This window comes from Lissotriton helveticus, chromosome 1_1 (genome assembly GCF_964261635.1).
Source record: "Lissotriton helveticus chromosome 1_1, aLisHel1.1, whole genome shotgun sequence".
NCBI classification, from domain to species: Eukaryota; Metazoa; Chordata; class Amphibia; order Caudata; family Salamandridae; genus Lissotriton; species Lissotriton helveticus.
Window position 1 is genome coordinate 1,999,935,597 of NC_136057.1, and position 20,602 is coordinate 1,999,956,198.

Below are 20,602 nucleotides of genomic sequence, written 5' to 3' on the forward strand. Positions count from 1 at the left end.
CCTGGGTTTCACTCGCACTTTATCCATTGCCATTTGCAAGACTTCTTCAGGATAACCTCTTACACGGTATTTGTTAGTAAGTGTTTCCCACGCTGCATGCAAGTCAGTGTCTTGGGTGGTGATTCTTTTGAGTCTAGTGTATTGGGATGTCGGCAGATGTTTTTTTAGAGTCTCAGGGTGAAAGCTATGAAACAGAAGGCTGGAATTCCTGTCTGTCTCCTTGATGTGAACCTGAGTAGTAATCATATTATTTTGAAGTGACACAAGCACATCCAAAAATGCGATGGAGGATTTCTCAATGGTGTAGGTAAATTTGATACGGTCATTTTTAGTGTTCAAGGACATGATGTTTTCTTCTAGCGTGGCTCTTTTTCCTTTCCAAATTAGAAAAATGTCGTTGATGTAACGTTTGAACAACAGCAAATTTGGAGACCAAACAGGATTGTGCAAAATGTAATCGGACTCGAATTTATGCATGAAGATGTTAGCGTATGAGGGGGCCCCCCCGAAACCCATGGAGGTTCCATTGCACTGGTTGAAGAATTTGTTCTGCCATTCAAAGTAGCTATGGTATAGCGAGAATTGCATCAATTCCAATATGAACAATTGTTGGGATTCTTCAAGTCCACTGTTCAGCAGGCTCCATTCTAGAGCCTCGATGCCCTCCTTGTGAGGTATGGAAGTGTAGAGGGAAATTACATCAATAGTACAGAGCCAGTAGACTTCATTAGTCTCTAAAACAATCGCATGCAACATGTTCAAAAAGGAAGTAGAATCCTTGATGTATGTTTCGCTTTTTTGGACAATCGGTTGTAAGAATTTGTCTACAAATTTGCCAATAGGTTCGGAGATGGAACCACACGCAGAGACGATTGGTCTAAATGGTGGTTTCTTTCATGTTTGTTTAAACCAATATTTTTGTTTGATATTTGTGATGCATATTTTTGGTAATGTTTATGTAATTAATTGCGATTATTATTCCTCACATTGTCTATGTCAATGTACGTTTTTTCACGTTCTCGTCGTCCCTGTTGCGATGAATATAGTCCTTTTTTAGTGTCCGTCACCTTTGTTTCTTCCCGATCACGTGGTCTGACGTCACACGCCAAACATTCTAATTCCGTTCACTGTCTCCTCACCGAACTCGGCAGTTCGAGTAACTTATCCACTTCGAGACGTTTAGCGTCCGGCTTTTACGTAAGTCTTCCTATCCCTGAGTTCGCTCAGTGTGCAACATTCCGGTGGCGGGTCCACTTTTTAGCGTCTTTTTTAAATGACACACGCTGGTTTTCCTCGTGTCGGGTATACCGGGTTTTTCCTGCTCTGAGTTTCTCACTTTATGCGCACGTCCTGTAATTCCCTCTGTCTATTGGTGTATGGGTTTGTTATGTTGTGTGGTGATCCAACTGTTTTTCCTTATTTCACGTATACGGCATACTTCACGTCTGGTCCCTTTAGCCACCTTTGTTTACTTTCTGATGACATTTTTAGTTGTGGAGCATATATTTACCCTGGTCCTGTATTCTCCTTTTCTTATAGACCCCTGATGAAGGGTCCTTGATTTGAGACCCGAAATGCATTGGGTATCTGAAATGGATGGTTATTAATTGAATTTGGAATTTAGAATTTACTACTACACAATGTGATCGATAACATTGGAATAAATACAGAAAGAACTTTTTCTTGACCTAGAATCATTTATTGAATATATCTACAAGTTTGAACTGTTAAGAAACTCTTTAGTTTCTAGTAAATTAGAGCGCACACCCTTGTGAGAAATTGTTTTTCCCACTCCACAGCGATGACTCAATCTGTGTGTGCCATGCCTACAACCCACTGCACTGGCATAGGTGTGCACTATACCATTGGTGAGGGTACAGGTGAATGAGCCTTGTACCCCTACACTGTCTGTTAATTCTTAGCATTGTAAGTGCAGTGCTGCCATAAGGAGTATATGGTCTGGGAGGTTGTCATTATGAACTTCACAGCACCATCATGGCTTTGCTGAAAACTTGGAAGTTTGGTATGAAACGTCTCGGCACATTAAACCAACACTGCCAGGGTGGCATTTAATAAAAATGCACTTAGAGGGCATCTTAGAGATGCCCCCTGAAAAACGACCTAACTCAAGTGTCCTGGCCGAGTGGCTGCTCACCAGCTGCCTCCACCAGACATGTTCCTGGACCCTGAGGTCCTGAAACAGAGCACACCCTGCGATGAGGTGGCAAGCCTTCTCCCCCAGGATGCGCTGGGTCCACGGCCCGAGTTTGAGTGGCCCAACACCCCGAGGAATTCTCCCTGGCAATCCTGACCAGAGACCCAGCAACCCCTGACCTGCCTCAAGTCTCCAGCGGATGCCTGCAGCTTCAATCCGGGGGTCCCCCTGAACAGGAGCTGGTGAAAAAACCCGACACCAAAGGACACCCATGCACTTGATGCCCCACGGCCTTGGGTGGCCCAACAGACGGTGTTCTGGCAACACCCAGCATCCCAACTCACCTCTCCAAGTGGTGGTCGCCTTCAGAAGATCTTCGTCCCCGAGCCTGCAGTGCTTTTGCCTACCAGAGAATCCCTGTTGGACCCGGCCTCGTGGCGTGGTCCTACCCCTCCCGCATGGCGGGCCCCGGACGACATCGGCCCTCCATCCAGCCCGGGTCGGCCTCGGGCACACCTCTGCACGACCTACAAACCACCAGATCCGCCACCCGGCGGCCCACAACCACTGACACGGCACACTCGGGCCGCCCCAGCATTACCGGTCCGGTGCCCACCCCGGTGCCCACCCCGGACCCTCATACCAGGCCCGACGCCATCTTGGGCCCATCACGTCACAGACACGTGGTCCCGGCCCAGCCGCGGCCACGGCCCCAGCGAGCCCGCCATCGAGGCACAAAGAGCCCTCCGGGTGGTAGAGTGGCCACTCAACCAGAGACAAGGAGAGGGGAGTTTCGATGGCTCACCAACCGTCCCCGGATGCCTGGTTTCGATCGGCCTCCGGCCTCCCTGAGCGCTGGCTCCACCCCCTGCTGGGTGTCTGGACACCATCATCCCGGCCCCTCTGACCCCCAGGCGAGAGGGTCCGGACATCAAAGGACTCCAGACCTATATCTGGGCCAGCCCCGGAATAGGACAGCAGTTGTATCCCGGAGTCGAGAAGCCCTGCTGACGCTGTCGCGGCTGACCCTGAGACGAACTCACCTTGCTGTTCTACCTGGACCCTGCTGGCGCTGCCGCGGTCCATCTTCGCTGTAACCACCTTGGAGCCTGCTGGCGCTGCCGCGGTCCATCTTTGCTGTAACCATCTTGGAGCCTGCTGGCGCTGCCGCGGTCCACATTCGCTGAACTCGCTGAACCATCTTGGAGCCTGCTGGCGCTGCCGCGGCCCAACCTTCCGGAACCCCCCAGCTCGAGGATTGAGAGCTGGGCGTAGAGTCTCTTTGCAACCGACCATCTATAAGACTGTCCCGCTACCTTGCCCTTTGTCACGAGACTTTCCAGATCTCGGGATCTGCTGTATATATTGAAACGATACTTATTGCCAGATAAAGATTGAAAACTCTATCTACGTGTGGTATACATTTGTAGTGGTGTGGTTACTCTGCTGTACGATTCTAGGAGAGGGCCCTCACGTCGGAGGCCCCTCGACATCGCTCGGTCCCTTCTCTGAAGGAGGGGTAGACCTAGGGGTGGTCAGTCAGACACCTTCTGCCTCCCCGGGTTCGCCTTTCTAACATTGGTGGCAGCGGTGGGATCCGAGCCAACGCAAAATCGTACAGAGTGTGATCTACCCGCTATGACGGAAAAACACACAGAGACCATGACGACCCAAGGAACCAACCTACCTGCCGAATTCCAGAAAGAGAAGATAGAAGAATACAGCTACAAAGAACTAAAACAATTCTGTAAAGACATGGGTATCGCTACCACTGGCCTGAGCACAAAAGAGGACTTCAAATCGGCCCTACAAGCCTGGGTGGAAACCCGAGACAGACCACCCCAAGAGGAGAATAGCCCGAACGGGCAACAGGAAAACAGCGCACCCCCGACGGGGGAAAGAACCGCAACACTAAACGCAAACCTCATCTATGAAGACGCTCGAGAACGAGAGCGCAACCGGCTACACGAATTGGAGCTTGCACGACTCCGGCTAGAAGGAGAACTCCAGCTAGCGGAGAAAAAGATAGCCCTCGAGCAACTACGGCTGGAGGGGGATCTAGAAGAGAAACGGAGACAACGTGACCTCGAAGAAAAACGACTAGCATATGAACACGAACGAGGCCTGAGAGAACTAGAAATCAAAGCCAAGATCAACGAAGATAGCGCGGCCGGGGCCAAGACCTCGGCCCCTCCCGTGGACACCAAGGTTCACCTACCGAAAGATGTAGTCAAAGAATACTACAAGAATGATGATATCCAGCAATGGTTCAAAGCCTACGAGGTGGCCATGACCGCCCATCGGGTGCCCCTGAAGGATTGGGGCGCCGGCCTGTGGGGAAAGTTCGTCAACGAAGGGAGGGACGCCCTGCTGGAACTCCCTGACACCGAAATGACCTCCTATGAACACATGAAAACGGCCCTACTCACGCGCTACGGACTCACCCCCGAAATGTACCGGCAGAGGTTCCGAGACTGTAAAAAAATCCCCGGTACCACTTGGGTGGAATATGTGAACTTTTTTAGCAGAGCCTTCGAGGGGTGGGTCAAAGGCAGTCAGGTCACTACCTACCAGCAGTTGGTCGACCTTATGTTATGGGAGCACCTCTTCAACAACTGCTTCATTGAACTACGACAGCACCTCCTCGACAGCAAGTTGACCGAGCCGCGAAAGCTAGCGGTCGAAGCAGATCGGTGGGCGAGCAACCGCGTCCACCGGAACACCACAGGAGAATACGGACGAGGGTCCCCGGGGAACCACCGGCCGCGAGGCGGCGGGTCTGGCATCAGCCGAGGCCGAGACCTCCCGCCGGGGTCTTCGCCCGCCTCCTCTACACCAGCCTCCAGCCCGAGGGGGGCCCATCCAGCCCGACCGGGGCCACGCCCCAACGTTACGTGCCACAGATGCCAGCGGCTGGGTCACTATGCCAATGATCCTCTCTGCCCCATGAACCAGCGGCCCGGCACCAACGGGCCCCCTGGTCGACAAATCACTGCAGCCGCTCTGAGCGAAGAAAAGGATGAAGAAGAAGAGGTCCCTATGGAACCAGAAGAATGGGAGTCCTCGGCCATGTGCCTCGCCTCCCTGGGCGACAAAGACATGATCCCCCGAGACCAGATTCCGATCAACACCCAGAAGTACCGCCAGTGGGTCACCATCAACGGACGCCGGGCCGAGGCTCTCCGTGACACGGGGGCCAGCATAACCGCCGTCCGCTGCCATCTGGTGACCCCAGAACAAATCTTGCCCCACGTTCTGTGCCCTGTCCGGTCAGCGGACAATTCCGAGAGCCTGTGCCAGATGGCTCGCATCCCCTTCGAGTGTGGAGGAGTGTCCGGCATGCTGAAAGTCACCGTCCAAGACGATGCCCCGGTGGACTGCCTCCTAGGGAACGACCTGGAAAGTTCCCCCTGGGCACAGATCGAGCGAAGAGAGCATCTGGGGATGCTAGGCCTTCCTGAATGGGTTTGCGTAACGACCCGCTCCATGTCCACCCGGGACGCCGTCCCAACCGAAGACAATCTGCCCGAAGAACCTGAATGGCCGGCACCTCCGCCACCCGCCACTGCCACAGCCGAACCCGAACTGGGGCCGCAGGGCCCCAGCCATGAAGAACTTCCCGAGCTCGGGCCCCTTCCTGAACTAGCCCAGTGGCGCCAAGAAGGGGGCCCCACCCGCGAGCAGTACCGTCGGGAACAAAAGACATGTCCTTCCCTTGAGGGACTCCGACAACAAGCCGCCACGCAAGCCACAGGAGACTCCTCGGGGTCCCACTGGATCTATTGGGACCAGGACCTCCTGTACAGTGAACAAAATATCGCCGAGCTGGGGGCCGGCCGAGTGCTAGTCGTCCCCCTCCACTTCAGAGACTTTCTCTTAAACCTGGCACATGATGTGCCCCTCGCCGGGCACCTGGGGCAGGACAAAACCTACAGCCGCCTGGTGACCCACTTTTATTGGCCGAAGATGCGCAGCGATGTGTACAACCACTGCCGAACCTGTCCGACCTGCCAAGCCACCGGAAAGAGTGGGGGGGAAAATCAAGGCCCCACTCCAACCGTTTCCCGTGGTGACCACTCCCTTCGAGCGAGTAGGGATCGACATCGTGGGGCCCCTGGATCCTCCAACCTCTCAGGGGCACCGCTTCATCCTCGTCCTTGTGGACCATGCCACCCGCTACCCAGAAGCTATCCCCCTCCGGACTATCACAGCCCCCGTAGTGGGTCGGGCGCTAATGGGGATCTTCTCTAGAGTCGGCTTCCCCCGAGAGGTCGTAAGTGATCGGGGCACAAACTTTATATCGAAATATATGCGGTCCCTGTGGCAACAGTGCGGGGTCGCGTATAAGTTCACCACCCCGTATCACCCTCAAGGGAATGGACTAGTGGAGCGATTTAATAGGACCCTGAAAGGAATGATCAAGGGCCTAGAAGAGCCCCTCCGGCGCAAATGGGACGTTCTGCTGCCATGCCTCCTGTTCGCCTACCGGGAGGTACCCCAGAAGTCCCTGGGGTTCAGCCCCTTTGAACTATTATATGGACACCCTGTGCGAGGCCCCCTCAGCCTGGTCAAGGAAGGCTGGGAGCTGGCCGCCTCCGATACTCCGCCCGATGTTTTCCGATACCTCTTGACTCTCCGCAACCAGACTCGGAAGTTCCGGGAACTGGCCGAAACCAACCTGAAGGCCAGTCAAGAGGAGATGAAGCGCTGGTATGATGAAAATGCCTCGTCCATTGAATTCGAGCCGGGCCAGCAGGTCTGGGTCATGTCCCCGGTCGACCCCGGCGCCCTCCAGGACAAATGGACGGGGCCCTTCAAAGTGGTGGAGCGCAAGCGCCCCGTCACCTACCTAGTGGACATGGAGTCCCCCCGGAACCCCCTCCGGGTCCTACACGCCAACCGGCTCAAGCCCCACTTTGTCCGCACCGAACTGAGCCTGTTGTTGGCTACCGATGACGGAGCAGAGGACGACTCAGAGCCTCTACCAGACCTCCTGAGCACCTCCGAGAAAGATGGCTCCGTCGAGGGGGTCTCCCTCTCTCCCGCGCTGACACCCAAACAGCGCCAGGACTGCCAGAAACTGCTGGGTCAATTTGCGAACTTATTTTCCCTCACCCCCGGAGTCACCCAGTGGTGTGTTCACCACGTCGACACCGGGGACAGTCCGCCCGTGCGGCACCGAGCCTACCGCGTCCCTGACCGAGTCCGGGCCTGCATCCAAGCCGAAGTTTCCAAGATGCTAGCCCTAGGGGTAGTCGAACCCTCAGACAGTCCATGGGCCAGTCCCGTCGTCCTGGTCCCTAAGGCCGCCGCCCCCGGGGTGCCCCCGGAGCTGCGGTTCTGTGTCGACTACCGGGAACTGAATGCCGTCACCAGGACCGACGCCCATCCCATTCCCCGAGCGGATGAACTGATCGATCGCCTGGGAGCCGCCAGGTACCTCAGCACCTTCGACCTCACGGCCGGATACTGGCAAATCGGCCTCACGCCAGGGGCACAAGAACGATCCGCTTTCTCGACCCCCGATGGCCACTTCCACTTCAACGTGATGCCCTTCGGCATGAAGAATGCTCCGGCCACCTTCCAGAGACTAGTGAATCGGGTGCTGGCAGGGCTGGAAGAGTTCAGTGCCGCCTATCTGGACGATATTGCGGTGTACAGCCTCTGTTGGGACGAGCACCTGACCCACCTCTGGAAGGTCCTGACGGCCCTCCAACGGGCCGGACTAACAATAAATAATTTTGGCAGGGTATGCTCAGACGTGAGTCCCTTGCTCACTTTGCCACTGGATTCAAGCAAGCCGGGCTGAAGACGGCTGGAATGCCAGAAACCGGTCCTCGGAAGCTTGTTTCCGGTCCAGGGAAGACATGGCTTGGCAGTTCGGGCTGGACTGTTCCCATGAGGCACAGGGTCAGACTGATTTGCATATAGCCATGTCTGAACTGGAGTGGGCTAAAGAACGGTGATGGATTAAACCCAGATCTTTTGACTGGGTGTGAGTGTTTGATTGATTCAGATGCTCCGTCCATCACCACCCCCTTTTGTAATTATAAAAGTCAGCAAGTGCCAGATCGGTCAAGGGTCCGTGACCTATCTGGGACACCAAGTGGGGAGCGGCCAAGTGGCTCCCCTTCAACCCAAGATCGACGCCATCCAGGCCTGGGAGCCCCCCGTCACCTAGACCGCCGTCCGAGCCTTCCTGGGGCTCACTGGATACTATCGGCGGTTCATAAAGGACTATGGGAGCATTGTGGGGCCCCTCACAGAACTAACCTCCAAGAGACTACCCCCGAAGGTGCACTTGACCCCCGAGTGCCAAGTAGCCTTTGAGACACTAAAGACTGCCATGTGCACCGCCCCGGTGCTCCAGGCCCCCGACTACAGCCGAGAGTTCATCGTCCAAACTGACGCCTCGGAACACGGCATTGGGGCCGTACTCTCCCAAATGAACTCTGACGGAGTCGACCTTCCTGTGGCCTTCATAAGCCGGCGCCTGCTGGCCCGAGAACAACGATGGAGCACCATCGAGAGGGAAGCATTCGCCGTCGTATGGGCCCTAAAGAAGCTCCGGCCCTACCTCTTCGGCACCCACTTCCGAGTACAGACCGACCACCGGCCCCTGCGGTGGTTGATGTAGATGCGGGGCGAGAACCCGAAGTTGCTACGTTGGTCCATCTCCCTCCAAGGGATGAACTTCACCGTGGAGCATCGCCCTGGCAACGACCACGCCAACGCTGACGGCCTGTCCAGATTCTTCCGCCTTGGCGAGGAGAATCCCCAAGAAGATGGGTGACTCTCCCCTGCCTTCAGCTGGAGGGGACGTGTGTTGGACCCGGCCTCGTGGCGTGGTCCTACCCCTCCCGCATGGCGGGCCCCGGATGACATCGGCCCTCCATCCAGCCCGGGTCGGCCTCGGGCACACCTCTGCACGACCTACAAACCACCAGATCCGCCACCCGGCGGCCCACAACCACTGACACGGCACACTCTGGCCGCCCCAGCATTACCGGCCCGGTGCCCACCCCGGACCCTCATTCCAGGCCCGACGCCATCTTGGGCCCATCACGTCACAGACACGTGGTCCCGGCCCAGCCGCGGCCACGGCCCCAGCGAGCCCGCCATCGAGGCACCAAGAGCCCTCCGGGTGGTAGAGTGGCCACTCAACCAGAGACAAGGAGAGGGGAGTTTCGATGGCTCACCAACCGTCCCCGGATGCCTGGTTTCGATCGGCCTCCGGCCTCCCTGAGCGCTGGCTCCACCCCCTGCTGGGTGTCTGGACACCATCATCCCGGCCCCTCTGACCCCCAGGCGAGAGGGTCCGGACATCAAAGGACTCCAGACCTATATCTGGGCCAGCCCCGGAGTAGGACAGCAGTTGTATCCCGGAGTCGAGAAGCCCTGCTGACGCTGTCGCGGCTGACCCTGAGACAAACTCACCTTGCTGTTCTACCTGGAACCTGCTGGCGCTGCCGCGGTCCATCTTCGCTGTTACCACCTTGGAGCCTGCTGGCGCTGCCGCGGTCCATCTTTGCTGTAACCATCTTGGAGCCTGCTGGTGCTGCCGCGGTCCACATACGCTGAACCGTCTTGGAACCTGCTGGCGCTGCCGCGGTCCACACTCGCTGAACCATCTTGGAACCTGCTGGCGCTGCCGCGGTCCACACTCGCTGAACCATCTTGGAACCTGCTGGCGCTGCTGCGGTCCACACTCGCTGAACCATCTTGGAACCTGCTGGCGGTGCCGCGGTCCACACTCGCTGAACCATCTTGGAGCCTGCTGGCGCTGCCGCGGCCCAACCTTCCGGAACCCTCCAGCTCGAGGATTGAGAGCTGGGCGTAGAGTCTCCTTGCAACCGACCATCTATAAGACTGTCCCGCTACCTTGCCCTTTGTCACGAGACTTTCCAGATCTCGGGATCTGCTGTATATGTTGAAACGATACTTATTGCCAGATAAAGATTGAAAAATCTATCTACGTGTGGTGTACATTTGTAGTGGTGTGGTTACTCTGCTGTATGATTCTAGGAGAGGGCCCTCACGTCGGAGGCCCCTCGACATCGCTCGGTCTCTTCTCTGAAGGAGGGGTAGACCTAGGGGTGGTCAGTCAGACACCTTCTGCCTCCCCCGGGTTCGCCTTTCTAACAATCCCCATTGAAAGTAACAGGACATCCAACGCCAAACCAGCACCTTGTGCCCAGCCGTCCTAATGCCGCTGTGGATACACCTTATGTGCTAAACTGGATCCCCCCTTGCCCTGATCTTAAGTCCAGGAGCTTTGATCCCTCAACCTTGTGGCCTGCTTGTAAGCAGCGACCAACCAGAGGACCCCCCATCCCCCACTGGATAACATTGGGCTTCGGCACTCTGTAGCTGGCCGCCCTAGTGCCGCTGTGGGTACTTTTAGAGTGCATCCTCAACCTTGCGGGAACCCTGGTTCTAACCCCAGAATACCAACTCCAAAACCGAAGTACTTACCGATAAACTGATAACACTGTTTTTCTCCCATAGGATTGCATTGACTGCTTTTCTGTGAAAAGTCTTCCAAGTGTGGAGTTGGTTTGTATGAAAACCCTAAGAAACTGCATATGTGTAAAAACTGAATTTCTTACCTTTTGTCTAGGAAATGTACTAGTGTGATATCTATGCAGATCACACTGATTAGCAAAAGTAACTTAAAAAGTAATCCAAGAAGTAACATGCACAGTAATGTACAAAGTAACTGAAAAGTTAATTTGACTGTTGACTTACCTTTAAATCAATCAACTGCATTGTATCCTGCATTCAACTGTAATTCACTGCATACATATTGCAAAGTATTATTATACTTACCTTACCTATACCTGACTTGGTTCTGGAAAATAAAAAAGAACTAAATAATAGTTATGCAAATTGATCTGAGTTCAGTCTTTGAGAGTGTGTACAATAAATGCTTAACACTACCCTCTGATAAATCCTTACTGCTCTCCCACATTACCACAAATCGAGAGTAAGGTATTTTCTACTTTTACCTCTGCCTGCCTTTGGGGTTCCACTGGACTCTGTGCACACTGTAACTTACTTTGGTATTGTATATACAGAACCAGCTTCCTACAAAAGTGATCCCTCCATCCAATCTCAAACCATTGAACTTCCATTGTTCTTCCCACAAACAAACTTCGTAGCAGAGAGGGCTCTTCACACTCTTGATGTTAAGTTTGCCCTCATGTACTACATCATTTGAACAAGGCCCTGTTGCAACACTCAGCAGCTATGTTTTGCTTTTGTCAAACCGCACAAAGGTTCTGCCCTTTCAAAGGAGGGCACAGCTTCGTAGCTTGGTCAGATGCATACAGACTTACTATAGTAAAGCTAAAAGAAATCAGCCTGTCCTGCCCAGGCCTCATACCACTCGCAAGAAAGGAGCCTGTTTAGGTAGAGCAGCTACCTGTTCCACTCAACACACATTCACTAAACACAACTGTGTGGATGTCTGGTTACCAATATGCACATGTTGGCTAAGCGGTCTTAAGGACTTTTTTTATAACTTATATTATTGATTTTTGACATAATAAAAAAATAAAGCAACAAAGATCATGGGCACAGTCATGTTTCCAGTGACATAGCTGTGGCACACATTGAATATCATTGAGGAGAATATACAGCAGTACCTAAGTATTGTTCCATGGAATCGGCAGCAACACAGTCATTATAATGTTCTCAGAGTTCCGTGTAAAGGTGCACATTAAGAAACGGGGATCAATGGACTGCATCGACCCAATGGATGGGGTAGTCCCTCCGAGTCACCAGTGGAACATTAATCGGACCCAGTGGCACCCCCCCCCTCCAAGGGGCCCATATACTTTCATATTTGTGAGGGAGCCCACACGCTTTGTAAACTAACTATTCCATAATAGTGCAATGGTCTATTCCCCTCTCACACTCATGAAAGGAAGGGACAGATTCATCTCCAGTGGCAGCTAGTATGCTACAGACAGGAGAGTGCATGTGACGTGAAGTCCCCCCCCCCTCCCCCTCCCCAAAATCCATCCATCCATCCATGATCCCCAGCAATATCTCTTTGGGGTTGAGCTCCAGCTGAAATCCCAGCAAATGACTTTTTTTTTCAATCTTCTGCAACATCCTCCCTCTAACCACCACTTGTGGGAAAACTGCTTTATAGTCTATGTAGATCATATGTACCTACAGCCACATAGCCACACATACTACAAATGAAATTTGTTACGTACCTTTTAAACGTTTGTTCATAGCATGTAGTGCTGTAGGTTCACTTGCACCCGCCCACTCCCCAGAAGCATTTGGTTGTTATAGATTCATACTCTATTATCTCACTTCTAAGTTTTCTTACCTTTTGCATTATCACTATGATGTTCTATCTTATACTTAATCTTTGCACTAACCCGCTGAGCGGAAAACAGTCTAACAATGGAGCCGGTGCACATGAGCATTACTAGCCAAAGGAGGAGCCAATATACCTTACGACTTGTGCTGTTGACCCACGCACATAAGGCTCTGCACAACCAAGGACCCGCCGACGTTAACCACTGACTGAACTTCCACCAACCATTAAGAATACTATGCTCTGCCTCCCTTTCACTTGCCCGATACTCACCGCATCTACCGAAGCAGAAGTGGAGGTCGCGCCTTCTCCCACATTGCATGGGATAAATCTAGGAGGGTTATACCAAATAAGTCACTAGGGACCTGGGTGCTATATGGTATACAAAAGAGGGGGTCCCAGTGAACCGTTATGTATTTATCAAATTTATTCACATTCAATACATAATTTTGTCAAAGCGCACTGCTATTTAATCACAATGAGCTGGCTTCACAATACATTGAAGATGATAATAACATCATGTTCGTCATAGTGCCCCAGGGAGGGTAGGGAAATAGTAGTGTGATATAGTGAAAAGGGAAAAAGGGATGTGCAAGAATAAATAGTTAGTGCAACCACAAATTATTTCGCATTAAACAAACAAAAGTAAATTGGCTTCAGATCCCTGGGCCAAACAATGGAATAGTTTATCTCCAAAATGTCAATCAAATATCATGTGTATGACGCTGGTACTCAATATCCATAATAGGGGTGGCGTCAACTGATGTAGAAGGAAGTAGCCATCGACGTTTCGACCCCAAGACTACAACTGTAGGCGTAATTAGCACCTTACACTGGGGTCTTCATCAGGACATAAAAGTGAAACCCAGGGGTACACTGGTTGTTCTATAAAAGTGAATTAAATAATATATTAGTCCTCTCACAGCCAAATTCGGAGAGAATATAAAGACATAGCGTCAGCAATAATGAAAATAGGAAGACTTTACCATGGTGGGTGGGATAACATTTTTTTTACAGATAGTGGACCAAAGCACAGGGTCAATCAATCAGACAGCTTCGTTATCATACAGATGCTTCACGGATCATCAAATATCTGAAAAAATGGAGTCCCAATCAGGACAATTAATTACCACATATTCACTATCAAAGTAAGAGAGCCACATAAATGAATCTTTAAAAGTAAATTCAGATATTTCTAAAAGCAACACAGGACAGTCGGTGAACCAAAACTATACCAACACAGTGAGATGGAAACATCATTCACATGTCACTCCCAGCATAATGGTACATTTCTAAAGCTAACGTACGTAGGTCATTTGGAAATCAAACGTGGTATATGTAGCGTTCAATTGTCATTAGCAGTCTGTCACTAGCATGTGTGAATTAAGAAACGAATACGATCCTAAACTTTGTCACACCAAAAATCAGTAATCATGGTGAAAGCACACTCTACAGGGTATGTAAACTGTAATGGCGCAATCACACTCTACATAACATGTATGTCATTACTTAAAGTCTGATTGTGAGGTCACATTTCAAAACAAGTAGGCAGGTCAAAAAGCATGTTCCAAGTATATTATAACGTTCCTACCTTTAGATTGTCAAAAATTTTCTTAAGTCAATTAAGAAAAGTCCCAGTTAACAGCACCACCTCGGGACCTTGGAAGTAAAAATAAAAGCGCAGGGGATTGCGAGTAAGTAATCAAACCGCTTTTTAGTCTCTCACAACCAGTATATAATCGTGTACCATCGTAACACGTACCTAATCCTGAGGGGGTCTCCCATTAAATTAGGCAAGGGTGTCGGCAGCTGTAAATCAGTCCGATAGAAATGTTCTCCTATGGAGAAAAAGGTCGTATTAGCCGGGCAGTTACTAAGGGGCTTGAAACACCTGATAATGTTACTTAGCAGGCTGTCCTACCTTAGTCGGGGGATATGTCTCATTCCTTTGCGTCCACTAGCGCACCAATCGTTTCCGGGTCAATCACCGGAATAGCGTGACGTTAGTATGGGGCTACTGATATAGAGAAAGGACTAGTCTATGGCAATGGCTATAGAGGAAAGACTATGCAAGGGCCGAAAAAAAGAAAAAACAGCACCTCTCGTGACGTAAAGGTGGGCTACATATCGCATCTTGCTTGATGAAAAATATTTCAACAAATTAATAGCAGGATGAGGCGGAACGGTTTAAGAGGAAATAGTGTCATTGTAACCCAATACTAGCGATATGACATCAGATAATTAATATCCTGGAAAAGATCTTATGATATGTCATATTTTCATACATCTTGGAGAGACAAACCACATATTCATCATCAGAGTTAGTGTCTGTACATTGTCACAGAAAAAAGAGGTCTAATTCATTGGAAACAAGAGAGGGGCAATAAAAGATGCGCAATTAAATATGTCCTGCCTCCAGGTCAGCCACACACCTCTCACACAGGAGGGTGAAGTAGCGTTCCTCTCACTATGTACAACGGAATATCATAGTGATCATATTTCTGCGACCAAGTGAGACGCCCCTCTCACACAGGAGGGTGAAGGCCACACTATGTACAACGGAATATCTTAGTGATCATATTACTGCGACCAAGTGAGACGCACCTCTCACACAGGAGGGTGAAGGCCACACAATAGAAACCCAAATCCTATGACCAAAGGTATTAGCGCCCAAACCTCGCCAGTTGCACATAGCTGCTGTCAGCTTCATTTAAACCATTCTGGATAGTATCCAGAATAGTCATCCATTTAGATTCTCTGAGTGTGAGAATGTGTGCAATATCCCCACCCCTCTGGCCTAGAACAATTTTCTCTAACACAAGCCATTCTAAGGCATCAGGAGTATGACAATGTCTGGTACAATGGTCTACCAAGGGGGCCCCCCGGACGTTACACCTAATTCTGCTGCCATGTTGAAGGATCCGAGCCTTTACTTTTTGTTGGGTTTGGCCCACATACACTAATTCACACGGGCATTTGATCAAGTAAATTACGTTTGTCGTGTTACAGTTAGTGTGTGATCCTAATATGAAGGAACAGCCTCTGTATGAAAACTCTTTCGTCTTGATTGTTGTTATACATGCACCACATGCCCCACATCTAGTGTGACCCATGATGGGCGGAAGATTCCACACAGTTAGAATTGTTGGATTCTCTGGTATGCTTAAAAAAGATTGGACTACTTCATCCTTGATATTGCGTGCTCTCTTGAAAGAGTGTAAAGGGAGGGCTTTTTGTTCGATGTCATCCGCCACTAAACCCCAATGTTTATTTATGATTCTTTTGATGTCATTACTCCGGGTTGAAAATGTAGTCACACAAATTAAACGTTCAAGGGCTACGTCTTGTTTAGCCTCCGGTACTAGCAATACCTCACGTGGATTATACCACGCCCTCTTTCGTGCACGCTTCACCAAGCGTGCCAGGTACCCCCGTTCCAGAAGGCGATTGGAGAGTTCTTGTGACTCAGTCATATAATTCTGTTTATCCGAACAATTTCTGCGAATACGCAGAAACTGACCCACAGGTAGGTTATATTTCAGACCTCTCGGGTGGTGGCTGCTGTATTCTAAAAGGGAATTCCGTTCTGTTGGTTTCCGGAACAGTGTAGTTTGCAAAAGATTTGTTTCTTTATCAACATAGATCATAATGTCTAAAAAAGGGATTTTCTCATTGCTAGATTCCAAAGTAAACTGGATATCAGTGCTGTTGCCATTGAGCCAAGTATGGAATAATGTGAGGTCAGGCTGTGTCCCATTCCAAATACACAGCCCGTCGTCTATATACCGGACCCGCAGATCTATCTGGCTACCAAATGGGTTAGTATCACTGAAAATAAATTTCTTCTCAAAGTCGTCCATGAATAACACTGCCAGATTGGGGGGAAAAGTGGCCCCCATCGCCACACCCTTTGTTTGGAGGAAGAATTCAGTTTGGAACATAAAGAAATTTCTCATCATCGCGAGTTCCAATAGTTCCAGAATAAATTTGGTTGGCACAGGGACCGGTGCGGTCCTGGTGTCTAGAACCTTCTCCATAACTGCAATCGCCTCCAATTGTGGAATACTTGTATACAGTGACACAATGTCACATGTAACTAGTCATTGTATACTGGGGTCAAAAGGTCTGTGGTCAATTTGGTTAATGACTTGAGTGGTGTCGCGGAGATAGGCCCTAGTCTGCATGGCCAGAGGTTTCAGAAAAAAATCTATGAATTGGCAAAGGGGTTCCAGCATTGAACCACAACCGGACACAATCGGGCGTCCGGGTGGGTTGTCTAGACTTTTATGCACCTTTGGTAAGGTGTAAATGGTCGCAAGGCGTGGGTGACTTTGATTAAGGAATTTAAATTCCTGCTCAGAGAGGAAACCAGCATCCAGACCCTTCTGTGTCACTTGCAAAATAGCCAAAGCCAAATCTCTTGAGGGGTCATTACTGATTTTCTTATAGCTGATGCCATCTCGTAATTGCCTATAGATTTCGTCCTTGTTGGTGTCAGTGTCCTGAATCACAATCGCCCCGCCCTTATCGGCGGGCTTAATGACTACTTCTTTGTTGTTCTTTAGTCCCTTTAAGGCTAGTTTCTCCCCTTTACTAAGGTTAAATCTGGTATATTTTGATCTGGACAGCAAATTTTCCACATCACGGGTGACCACATCCTCAAAGGCAAGAATTTTATTGCTCATAGCATAGGATGGTGGAAAAAAGGTTGATGGTTCCCTTAACCCCGTCACTGAAGGTCTCTGTAGAGTGGTCGAATGCCTGAAGAAATATCGTAGGCGAACCTTTCTAAAGAATCTGTACAGTTCAGTTTTTAGTTGGAACTTATTCGGCGGAGTTGTTGGTACATACGAAAGACCCTTACTCAGCACCTTATTCTCCTCGTCCGACGGTTGATATTTGGATATGTTCACTATTGGATTGGAAGCAACTCTCGATGTACTTAAGACCAAATCAGGCGTATTTTGTACAGATGGTGTGATTACCACCGGTAGGTGTTCTTCCTCGTGGAGATCTCTCTGTGAGTTTCTGGGCGGAAAGTCACTTGCTTCTGTGCTCTCCCTCAGCCTCCATTTTGGTTGCCTGCATTGGGCTGTTGTCCTCGTTGACCACGGGACCAATTGCCACGTCCCCGAGGTGGTCTCCATTGGCCCTGGCCTTGGCCTAAAAAAGGAGGAGGTGGCGGTGGATACTGTTGGTAACCAAAGTCCTGGTATTGGTAATTATATGATGGCCCAGGTGTCGCTTGATCTGATTCACTTCCCGAACTATATGAGGAGTCAAAAAAGGTAGTATAGTTTCTACGTCCTCTATATCCTCCTCTGCCACGATTAGCAAACCGTCCCTGACTGTCCTGTTTGTAGTAATCAGGTTGGAGATAGGGGTAGACGTTCTTCTTGTCAAATGCCCTTAGGTCTTTGGCCAGTTTCTCCAGTTTTTAGGTCTCGTCCTTTACCATTCCGAAGGAATGGGAAATGGCCGAGAATTCAAGTGCTCGAACTGATTGTCAAACCACCGCTTTTTTTCGTGGCGTTTTCTTCGAGTGCACGTACAGGCACGCGCTTTTGGCCCATACACTTTCATGGCCATCTGTTCCTCAATGTCCCTCCCACCCTTCGTCAGGCTAATGGCCCTCCCCCCTCCCCCAGCACAGAGCGCGCATCGCGGCCGCACAGCACATCAAAGGGCTTCTCCCAGCGTGTGCTGTGCGGCTTCTCATCCCCTAATTATGTGGCCGGCCGTTTCCCGGCCGCTTCCCGGCCACTCTTGTATTTAATTAGCAGCAGCAGCATTTCTCCTGCGCCAGGCCACATCAAAGGCTTTGTGCCACTTTCACCCACACAGCAACACTTACAGACGCGCAACGCCACTCACACCCACGCAAGCCCACTATCATCCACGCAACGCCACTCACACACGCAACGCCACTCACACACGCAACGCCACTCACACACGCAACGCCACTCACACACGCAACGCCACTCAGCCACGCAACGCCACTCAGCCACGCAACGCCACTCAGCCACGCAACGCCACTCAGCCACGCAACGCCACTCAGCCACGCAACGCCACTCAGCCACGCAACGCCACTCAGCCACGCAACGCCACTCAGCCACGCAACGCCACTCAGCCACGCAACGCCACTCAGCCACGCAACGCCACTCAGCCACGCAACGCCACTCAGCCACGCAACGCCACTCAGCCACGCAACGCCACTCAGCCACGCAACGCCACTCAGCCACGCAACGCCACTCAGCCACGCAACGCCACTCAGCCACGCAACGCCACTCAGCCACGCAACGCCACTCAGCCACGCAACGCCACTCAGCCACGCAACGCCACTCAGCCACGCAACGCCACTCAGCCACGCAACGCCACTCAGCCACGCAACGCCACTCAGCCACGCAACGCCACTCAGCCACGCAACGCCACTCAGCCACGCAACGCCACTCAGCCACGCAACGCCACTCAGCCACGCAACGCCACTCAGCCACGCAACGCCACTCAGCCACGCAACGCCACTCAGCCACGCAACGCCACTCAGCCACGCAACGCCACTCAGCCACGCAACGCCACTCAGCCACGCAACGCCACTCAGCCACGCAACGCCACTCAGCCACGCAACGCCACTCAGCCACGCAACGCCACTCAGCCACGCAACGCCACTCAGCCACGCAACGCCACTCAGCCACGCAACGCCACTCAGCCACGCAACGCCACTCAGCCACGCAACGCCACTCAGCCACGCAACGCCACTCAGCCACGCAACGCCACTCAGCCACGCAACGCCACTCAGCCACGCAACGCCACTCAGCCACGCAACGCCACTCAGCCACGCAACGCCACTCAGCCACGCAACGCCACTCAGCCACGCAACGCCACTCAGCCACGCAACGCCACTCAGCCACGCAACGCCACTCAGCCACGCAACGCCACTCAGCCACGCAACGCCACTCAGCCACGCAACGCCACTCAGCCACGCAACGCCACTCAGCCACGCAACGCCACTCAGCCACGCAACGCCACTCAGCCACGCAACGCCACTCAGCCACGCAACGCCACTCAGCCACGCAACGCCACTCAGCCACGCAACGCCACTCAGCCACGCAACGCCACTCAGCCACGCAACGCCACTCAGCCACGCAACGCCACTCAGCCACGCAACGCCACTCAGCCACGCAACGCCACTCAGCCACGCAACGCCACTCAGCCACGCAACGCCACTCAGCCACGCAACGCCACTCAGCCACGCAACGCCACTCAGCCACGCAACGCCACTCAGCCACGCAACGCCACTCAGCCACGCAACGCCACTCAGCCACGCAACGCCACTCAGCCACGCAACGCCACTCAGCCACGCAACGCCACTCAGCCACGCAACGCCACTCAGCCACGCAACGCCACTCACACATTGTGGGTGCAGATTGTGGGTGCAGATTGTGGGTGCAGATTGTGGGTGCAGATTGTGGGTGCAGATTGTGGGTGCAGATTGTGGGTGCAGATTGTGGGTGCAGATTCAGGGTGCAGATTCAGGGTGCAGATTCAGGGTGCAGATTCAGAGAAAACTCAGCAGCACCACCACCATTGCAATGCAATAGGTCTTGTTTTAACGCAAATTTAAGCTATAGGCCTTGTAAATGACAAAGCCTTTTATTTATGTTCCAAAAACCAGAACGCAAAAATAAAGGGCATTATCATTTACAATGCTAATAGTTCAGACTCGCGTTATTGCGAGACCTATTGCATTTCCAATGCTTGTTTAGTTTGGGTGGTAACATCAAAATCTTTTAGTGTAGCATCCAAAGTTTCAAGTGCAGATTTCGCATTGGTTAGGGTGTTATCCCCAAGAATTTCTGCTCTTAATGCTGCGATTTCCTTTGTCAGAGACTGTACTTGTTTAGCTGCCTTCTCCACTCCCAGCACCATCCAGTGCCGGGAACAATTATTTGCGACGTAGCTGAATCCCTCTTTAAATTTTGGCACATCTACAAATATAGCTGGTTCGATTTTAATTTGTAGGCCTACTGGGATGATATTTTCTTGCAGGTACCTTGTTAGTAGATGGCCATGAAGGCGAGTCCTGATGAGTTTTTTCTCTAGCCTTTCCTAAT

General features: G+C 51.6%; 1 protein-coding gene and 1 long non-coding RNA gene across 5 annotated transcripts in view; one reads left to right on the forward strand and one right to left on the reverse strand.

The window, feature by feature from the left end:
• Positions 1-20,602, forward strand: part of CDC14A (cell division cycle 14A) — a 436,445-nt gene that overhangs the window by 207,452 nt on the left and 208,391 nt on the right. The window lies entirely within an intron of this gene.
• LOC144755529 (uncharacterized) lies at positions 12,917-14,489 on the reverse strand. The gene is made up of 5 exons (XR_013594924.1): positions 14,413-14,489; positions 14,254-14,329; positions 14,083-14,150; positions 13,478-13,584; positions 12,917-13,376 (listed from the first exon to the last, which is right to left on the reverse strand). It is a non-coding gene; the product is annotated as an uncharacterized LOC144755529 (long non-coding RNA).